The sequence below is a fragment of the Chenopodium album genome, chromosome 3 (genome assembly GCF_948465745.1).
Source record: "Chenopodium album chromosome 3, dcCheAlbu1.1, whole genome shotgun sequence".
Lineage (NCBI taxonomy): Eukaryota > Viridiplantae > Streptophyta > Magnoliopsida > Caryophyllales > Amaranthaceae > Chenopodium > Chenopodium album.
The window spans coordinates 21,943,866-21,953,594 of record NC_137836.1 but is presented as its reverse complement, the minus strand read 5'-3'; the positions used below and the strand labels follow the sequence as shown (position 1 = coordinate 21,953,594).

The window sequence follows — 9,729 nt, the reverse complement described above, 5'->3', positions numbered from 1 at the left end:
AAATTAAGGAACGAGTTATCTATTTTCCATCAATCCAATGACGAATCCCTATATAAGGCATGGAGAAGATTTAAGAGATTGCAGAGACAATGCCCTCATCATGGCATTCCAGAGTGGATGTTGATCCAAACGTTCTATAATGGTTTGACCCATAAGTTTCGCATATACATTGACGCTGCGTCCGGAGGTTCTATCATGACGAAGAACCCAACCGATGCGAAGGATTTGATTGAGAAGATGGCGGCTAATGATAATTACCATTCAAGAGGACGGAATGCTATCAACATAGTTAATAAACATGATGTTGATGCTCTAACCATGTTGACTAGTTCTGTGCAGGCACTAACTTATAAAGTCAATCAACTCCAAGCTGAGTCCCCTCGACCCCCGATGGAAACTTGTTAGATGTGTGGATTGCAAGGCCATACTCCGCGGGAGTGTCAGCCCAATTATGATGGAATGACGATTGAGCAAGCTAATGCTTTCTATACCACGACCTCCACAAGGCCAGTTGATGAAGGGTGGAGAAATCATCAAGGGTTCTCATACAAGAACACTCAAGCTATAGCAAATCCTCCACCACCACCAGCTTTTCAAGCAAGGGCACCTTTAAATCATCATCCCATGCACCAACCACCACCTCAATCTTCAAATCTTGAATCCATTATGGAGACTTTTGCTACCTCCCAACATCAACAACAAGAGCTTATATCAAAGCAATTTGATTTACAAGCAAAGCAAAATGAATATTTTGAAAACTCGATTCAATTGCTTGTTGCTCAAAATAAGAGGATAGAAACTCATGTTTCTCAACTATCACAACAAGTGAGTCATCTATCAACTCTTCAAGATCAAGCAAAAGTCCAAACGAAACAATGCAATGCAACTTTCGTGAAAAGAGATGGATTGACTACGGGGGGATTAGAGGAGAAAGTGTGCAATCTGGAGTCAAAAACTGAAATGAGCGAGAATGAAGGTCCCAAATATGTTGCTCCACAAGCATATGAGGAGCCGATGCCTTTCCCGCAAAGGTTATCAAAAGTCGTTCTCGATAAGCATTTTGGGAAGTATTCTAAGACTCTTAAGAAGGTATATGCTACCATTCCTTTTTTCGATCTTGTAATTCAAATGCCTCAATTTGCAAATTTTGTGAAAGGAATTCTAGATCATGATCAAAATGATAAGAAATTAGAATGTTTGGTAGTAAAGGAGAAATGTCGTGATCTTTTACATGATAGCTTACCACCTAAATTGTATGATCCTGGTAGTTTTACTATCCCTTGTATGATAAACGAAACATATTTTGATAGGGTCTTGTGTGATCTGGGTGATAGTGTTAACTTAATGCCTTCTTCAGTATATGACAAATTAGGTTTGAAAAACCTTAAACCCTCTCCTATATCTCTTCATATTGCTGATAGAACTGTTAGACTCCCTAAGGGTGTAGTTGAAGATGTATTAGTTGGGATCGGTGAACTTGTTTTTCCTGTTGACTTTGTTGTAGTGGATATGAAAGATGACCATAAGATCCCACTTATCTTTGGTCGCCCTTTTCTTGCTACAAGTCAAACTTTAATAGATGTTTCTCAAGGACAAGTGACCATTAGAGCTCAGGATAAGCAAGTTGTGTTTAAGCTTTTCAATGACCATAATTTCACTTTTGATGGTGGTACTTGTTTGAGAATTGATGCTACTAACCCTTTGGTTGATAAGTGTGTTTCTAATAGATATCTTGTGAGCAAAAATGACTATATTCCACCGCATGATGGGTTTAGCTACATCAAAATGAGTTCGGATACAAATTATATCAACCCTAGTTTGAAGGAGTCATATACATGTGAACACAATTACAGACAAGACCGTAGAGAATCCTCTCCGCGTGGTGGTGATCCAGGTTGAGCTACAAAAGGAGGCCGAGCTTATGACCTTAAAAACAAGCGTTTTTTGGGAGGCAACCCAACTTTCTAACTCTTAATTTAGTTTTTTTTTTTTAGTTAGTTATTTTTAATTCTTCTCTCAAAAAAAAAAAAATGGCATTTTAACGGAGTAGTGTTTTTCTTATTGTTTTATTAAGATTAGGTAGTATTCTTGCCAGTAGCCTAGTTTAGCCTTTTCACCTTTTAATATTTTTTTAATGGAAAAATGGAAAAGAAAAATCCAACCTTTACACTTTTTTCTCCTAAAAATCCAACCTTTATTCCTCAAAAATCCAACCTTTATACCCCACCTTCTCCGACAGATCCATTACCTGTGATGACCAGTTTTTGTAAGTCATATGCCACGTGTTAGCTATTAATAGGTCAATTAAAATTTTAATTGTTAAAAAAAATAATAAAAAAAACAGAAAACCAGCCAAACACCACCGCTCCACCAGCCAGCCACCTTTTCCCCCTTCCCCTTCGCTGCCGGCGCACGGCACAACTCCCATGTCCGCGCCCAGTCTTCCCCCAATCGTTGGCGACGTCCATCTCCCTCTGACAACCCACCCCGAACCCAAACATTGCTTCTCTTTCTTCTCTCTTCTCTGACCATCGGTGGTTACGGGTGGTGGTGTTGGTGCAGTTGTTTGGGGTGGTGGTGTTGTAAGAACATATTAAGCTTATCATGACCACAAACCTCCATCTTCTTAAACTGGATCTCATACCATGAATCCATGGTAACAAATCTGGCAAAACTAATATGAACACCGAGACCTCGATGCTTCCCATAACACTCCAAACACATGAAAATCCCGTAAGAAACAAATGCTCATAATGGGTTTTTATGGGAACAATCAACACAAGTTTTGTTCCCTGTTTGTGATTGAAGGTCTCATAACCTTCTAGAAGCCCCCGCCATTAATGGTGATCTTTCTCCTTCAACCTGGGGTTTGGATTAATGGGGGGAGGAGGAAGAAGAAAGGAGAGATATTTGGGAAATTGGGTGAAACAAACCAGGAGAAAGAGAAGAGGAGAGAGACTAGTGTTGGTGGTGTACTGGCGGTGTTCTGGTGGTACGGTGGTTAACGTGGTGTGCTGGCGGTGTCATTGGTGGATTGTTGGGTTGTTTCCATTTTTGAGGAGAGAGGAGAGAGAAAGGAAATTGAGAGAATTTAAAAAAAAAAAAAAAAAAACTTTTTAACCTGTTTAGGAGGTTAAAGGTCAAATGGATCTGTTGGAGAAGGTTGGGTATAAAGGTTGGATTTTTGAGGAATAAAATGAAGGTTGGATTTTTAGGAGAAAAAAGTGCAAAGGTTGGATTTTTCTTTTCCATTTTTCCTTTTTAAAATTAATTCTTTTAACTTCTTTTTCTTAGTTTTCTTAGTTCTCTTCTTTAGTGGTGTGTAATTAAAGGAGGAAGAATGCATAGTGGAGGCTAAAATTTTAACATCACAGTATAGTCCACAAGCAGGTTGCGGTATTCTCGTTCTCTACGCAACCTAGTTGCGGTGATACTTTGAGTGTGTATAAAAACTCTGAGCAAAACAGTTTACTCCGCAACCCGGTTGCGGCCAAAGCCCAAACACCACATCCAAGCTGCAGCACTCCCTGAATCAGCACATAAAGAGGCCGAAAAAAAAAATTTGAAAAAAAAGGGCAAGATGAAGAGAGGTAACTTACCGATCAACGTAGTTCTTTCAAGGCCTCCATTGATCTCTGATTTCCTTGGTTTGAATTCTTGGCGCATATCCTCTAAAAATTGGCAACACTTTTGCCCTGTTCTTGATTGGAAATCAACTACTGGATTCGAAAATTTCAGCGTTATTTATGGCACTTCTCGACTCAACTCACCGTTCCCCAATCATCTCATATTCTAGGCGAGCTAATGCTGATTTTCTTGTTTGATTTTGACTCGAATTAGAGGAGATCATCATTACAAGTACAAAGAATTTTATCCTCTGTTTTTTATCGAATATAATTCGAACATTATTTCTTGAATATGCTGGTATATTGGCTGGAAGTTATTGGGTATTTGTGACCTTGATCTCTAATTTTCTTGGCTGCAATATTATAACCGAATTTGTGTTGATATATAGTGGCTTATTGCTACATTGATACGGGTTGGAGAAGGATGCATATGATTAAGTGGGTTTTTGGAGTTTAATTGAGATATTATCATACGGCTGATGTTCTATTGCTTCTCGAAGGACTTTTGCCGTGAGCCTGTGACTTAGGCGGTTTGGTTTGAGGACTTGTGATATTTTGAAACTTCATGGTTGTAAATTTTAAATTGAGAAACTTGGCGCAAATTCGACTCGATGCAGCATATTAATCACTCAAGCCCTCCTTGTCTACCTCCACAATGATGCTTTGTGAGTACTTTTTCCCCTTATGTTATTCATGTTATATTATTGCATTGTGGACATTGCAATATTAAAGTGTAGGGGAGGTTCTTGTGTACCCATGGTACATTTTTGCTTAGTATAGATTTATTGCTTTGTAGTATAGATTTACCGCTTTAAAAAAAATGAAATGAAAAAAAAATTCAAAAATTACAAAAATACGTTCCAATGAATGATAAATCATGCTTCCATGTGCCCCATACTAAAAAAATTGTTTTGATCATTAGTATATGATGATGAGTATTTTGGATAAGTTGCCATGATTTGATATTTGATTGCTTGGATGCTTTAACATGCGTCAATTTTGTCCAACTGCTTGTGAATATAGTGCTTGACTAGTTGATTTGGTGAAGAATGTGTGTTAGTTCCTGATATGTCAATGAATTTGAGTATTGGTTTGCAACTATGAGTAGTGTTTCATGACTCACTATTATGCACATTGAGGAGGATGAAGGCGTTGTTCTCTTAGGTAGCCTTCAGATGAATTTAGATACAGTTTTTCCCTTCTTGCTACCCATGTTGTTGCCTTGACTTTTTATTGTTTATTTAGCCACATTACAAGCCTATTTGAGCCCCATTGGTTAATAGTCCCAAGCTTGGCTTGGGGGAGCTATTAGTTGGTGAGGTGAGGGAGTTGTGGTGTGCATACTATTTGCACAATGTGGGAATAAAAGATGAGTAATTTGTTCTTTGATTATTGTGATTGGAAAAAATGTTGACAATTTGTGTTTTAAAGTTGAAAAATTCCAATGTGAGATATAAAGGAAAAAAAAAATTTGTTTCAATGTTCAAGTGTAATAGTTGAAGGTTGCTCAAGGAAAAAAAAATACAAAAGAAAAAAGAATGAGTTCAAAGTTTGTTTATTCACTCAAATTCTATATCATTATATTTTTATGAGTGATTTATTGTAAGAGTTGAAAAATATTATTGTTATAATTGGAGTTGTATTTGGTGAATTATTGGTGGAGTTGAGTATGTTGGAGATGATTGGTCATTATTTATTTTTGGTTTTGGTTTTGTTAGGATTTTAGCTCCCTTAAGCATTGCTTTTCTCTCACATTTTCCCAAATTTATCCTACCTCTTACCCTAACCTTACATAACAAGCTTTAAAGACCTTCCGACCTTTGTGCATAGAGTTGTGCGAATGTGAAAGTAGTTACTTATCAATGCAAGGAATGACTTGACATATTCCGAGTCGACTATTAGATTGAGTGTATGTCTTTTAAACACACGAGTGCGTGAGTTGGGAGGGCATTGTTCACATGATGGGGTTGGGATGGAGAGCGATCGAGTACGCCTTTTACTCGCCACGTAAATGAGAGTTGAGTGTGCGAGCACTAGTCTTGAATTCTATATGCTCTTGTGGTTTGCTCTACTTGAAAATTGTTAGGGAGGATAAGTGATTGGATGGATGAAATTGGTTGATTTTTGAAGCATATTTGTTGGATTTACCTTGAATTGGTTGTTCTTGATTTTGATTACTTTTGGGCTGAAGTATTGATTTATTTATTCGTTGCTTTACTCGAGGACGAGCAAAGGTTTAGCTTGGGGAAATTTGATAACACGATATTATACACGATTTATATGTGATATTTGGTCATGTTTTATTGTGTTTTCTTCATTCTCTTAATCTTTTTGAGCTATTATTCTTCCTATTTCGATATTGCTCTTCTCGGTTTGTTTTTTTTTTGTTTTTATAGGAATAGGGCTCGATTTGCGTGGAATTTATTTTAATCGAGAGATATTTCTTTTATATGGAGTGTTTCTAGCACCAATGGAGCATCAATGAAGCATTTAGGCAGCCTACTCCACAGCTCGGTTGTGGCGTGCAATCTGTTGGCCACAACTTGGTTGTGGGCGTCTATATTGGAGCAAGGGAGAGGCGAAGGCAGCCCGCTCCACACCCTGGTTGTGGCGGTTTTCTTCGTGCCACAACCTACCTGTGGCAGCTCGTTTCGGTGGCGTTTGAGAGTCCTATTTAGATAAAAAAATATCTACTTTTATGCTAGGATATAAATAGGTTTTAGATAATCTTTTATTTATCACTTTATCACTTTTTCAGATATTATTTTAGACTTCTTTTTGGGTATTACGTTCTTCCATATTATTTTCTAGGGTTTTGCTTTCAAGATTCAAGATTTCATAATTAATTCCAAGTATTGATTTCTTCTCTCAATTCTCTTATTTTATTATTGTTAATTATGTTTTCTTTATTGATTATTATTCTTGATTTCATTAATATGTGTGAGTAGTTTCCCTATTCCAAGATCTAGCGGAACCCGAATATGATTAATGCTTGATTTAATTCTTTAAATTCTCTAATGGTGATTGCAATTGATATGCTTAATTGATTGTGCTCATGCCAATACTAGATTAGGGATAATTGGTATTGTTATTAATCCATTGTTTTAATCGCAACGGGAGTTGGGTTTTGACGGGTTTGAATAAATCAATTAAGGGTTTGAAGTTCATCACAGGAGTAGTTGAATGGATGATTAGGAAGTTAGAGTAATGTGCTCAAGGTCTTTAATTTACATGATTCCATGGAAGTAGGCTTGATTGTGATTAGAGAAGCCATTGATAACTCGGGAGAGACCATTGGTACTATTTAGGGATTACTTTTCCTCTTTAATCAATTGAATTATATGTTAGGGGTAGAACTATTATTGCATTAATTGTATTCGTGGTAATGCTCGATCTTGGATGTTTTTAGTATTTGATTATCATTTTTTTAAGTTTAATCGTCGCTCTTGATATTTAGTTATTAATTCTCAATTATTTGATTTGGTTACTTGCTTAGTATTTACTTGAGTCTATTTAATTAGTTGAACCATAGTCTCTTGGGATCTGACCCTTGCTTGCCTGTCTACATAGTAGTGGTCTAGTTAAGTTTATTTTTGTTAGGTACGCGACACGCCTATCAACAAACCATATGAAAAATGGTTTTTTTTTTTTTTGGGACAAAGGGTACTATAAACGAATACATAAATTACAATCTAGAGCTAAACAAAACTTAAACAACAACCAAATACATCAAACCGCACAAACAAACATCAAAGAGAAAACTTGAGAACAATAGCTGAGGCAAAACCCTTAAACCATTCCATAGACGGGTCTTGCCATGACCACCATTGGAGGACAAAAGAAAGTGAATGAGAACTCCAATAATTTCGTGCTTCGTGCCGTAAACTTCGGAGCCCGGAACACCAAGAGAAACATATAAGCTCTCTACCAATATACCAACTTAGCCAAAAAATTTGAGGTGGACCTTAAATGCAAATTGAAAATAGGGAAGGAAATTGAAACTTGCAAACCCATGAATGCAAGTTTGTGATGGAAGTTGTTAAGAGATTTGAAACAACCCAAAGATGAATGCTACCCGTTGGCGAAAAATAGACTCGCGATACCATTCCACTCCCAGGGATCGGAAATTGCAATTACCTAGTAGTTTAGGAACAAACCCAAAGGAGTCATCTTTCTTAATGACTCTGCCATGATAAACCGTAAACTGAAATATAGTTTCTCTTCCTGCAACTCTATCAACAGAGAGTGCAAGAAAATGGAGGACTTTGCTCATCCCAAACATTAAAGATAGGGAGCCTGGTTCTAGATTTCGATTAATGGCGATGACTAACTTTGTCATCACAAAGACTAACAATGGGACGAAAGCAATTGAATGAATACTTTTAACATCCCACAACCAAGAGACAACAAGATAAGCCAAAACACCTTCCCCCTCAACAACCCTTTCTTCCTGCAAACTCCAAATGCAGGGTAACCCTTCCCTCTGCACAAACAACACCACTCCCTGGAAGACAAAACTAAGAAAGCTCCAACACTAGTCACAAAGGAAGCCACTAATTCAATTCAAGAGCTCTCACGTACCCAAATTCTTGAAACTCCCAGGGAACCTAAGTCATACCCCAAGAAGGCACTTAAAATTACCAACAAACAAGACTGTTATATCTTGCATCCCCTAAAACCAAGGGCCAAACTTGCAGCAAGACTCCAAAGACAACACTCCTTCAACCCCCATAATTAGAGCTACCATAAGTAACCCAACCCAACACAACCAGAGCAGTAGTAGGGCCGTTATTGAAAGCCGAAAGGAACACCCACAACCAAACTATCTAACGAAAACATAAATAAACATAACCACACTTGGAACAACGACTAAAACTAGTACTCTAGTAGCCAAAGCAAAGAAAATAAAAAACACTAACAGAGCTACTAGTGAGTCAACTAGAAGAAGATAGCAAAAGAAAGCCTCATCGTCCAACAGAACCAGCCACTAAGTTCAGCCGTCAAAGGCCAACGCAAGAAAAACCGCCTCACCTAAAACTAACCTTTGATTAAGGGAGGAAAACCCTAACCTTAACTTCACCTTTACCACCGGGAAAACAGCTGACAAATTACCTTTTGTTGGCGGTGTAAGACTAGCCTTGGCTTCTTGTTTCGTTGATTAATTGAAACCTAACACTGACGAGTGACGACGACCGCACCAAAATCAAAATAAACCTCGATGAAATTGACAGAGCGATTTACCTTGTCTTCTTTATTAAAAATACTACTCCCTCCGTTCCCTTTTGTTCTTTACGTTTGGAATTATGCGCGGTTGTTAAGAAATTGTGTAAAATTGAGATGAATTGACATAAATTAATCATTCAAAGTACAATTATAGTTAAAAAAAGGAATATTGTACATGTGGGGTAAAGAAAGTTGGAAGGATGTAGAAGAGAGATGAGAGAGAAAGTAATTTATGAGTATTGAAAACCCATTAAAATATTATAAAAGGTACATATGCACATGAAAAGTGAAGGACAATTGAGTATTTAATTTGTAAAGCAAGGGTAATTTTGTCTAAAATCAATGACTTAAAAAAGAAATATCTTAAATGTAAAGAATAAAAAGGAACATCCTAAATGGAAACGTAAAAAACAAATGGGAACGGGGGGAGTAAAAGAAAAGGCAAGCTAAACTAAACAAGGCTCAGTGGCGATGGCAAGGAGAAGGACGCCGATCGCCGGCAAGCAAGAGAAAAGGGGGAAGCGGTGGAAGGCAGTGGAGGGATACGGATGGGTTTTAGAGAGAGAGAGAGTCTAACTTGTTACTACTATGTACTTTAGGTTCCTCTTTTCAGTCATTCAATTTTTGTCAAAAGAACAAGTACAGGATTGTCTCAGTTACATCAAGATCTTTAATCAACTAGAGTAAAGTGATATATTTACTTCAAAGTGTCGATAACTTGATGTGTTTACCCCATTGCATAATGAAACTAAACTACTTAACTAAACAGGCTATTAACAGATAAAACAGGGTCTGGGAGATTCTTTTACAAAATTAAACTTTACCTGAAAATTAACCCTTGTCGCAAATCAGCATTCCTTCAACCTCACCCTGAAGCAAT

General features: G+C 37.3%; 1 non-coding gene across 1 annotated transcript; it reads right to left on the bottom strand.

Annotated features, from left to right (window-relative positions):
• Nucleotides 1-107, bottom strand: LOC145625676 (small nucleolar RNA R71). The gene has a single exon (XR_014110585.1). It is a non-coding gene; the product is annotated as a small nucleolar RNA R71 (small nucleolar RNA).
• Nucleotides 108-9,729: the final 9,622 nt, after the last annotated feature.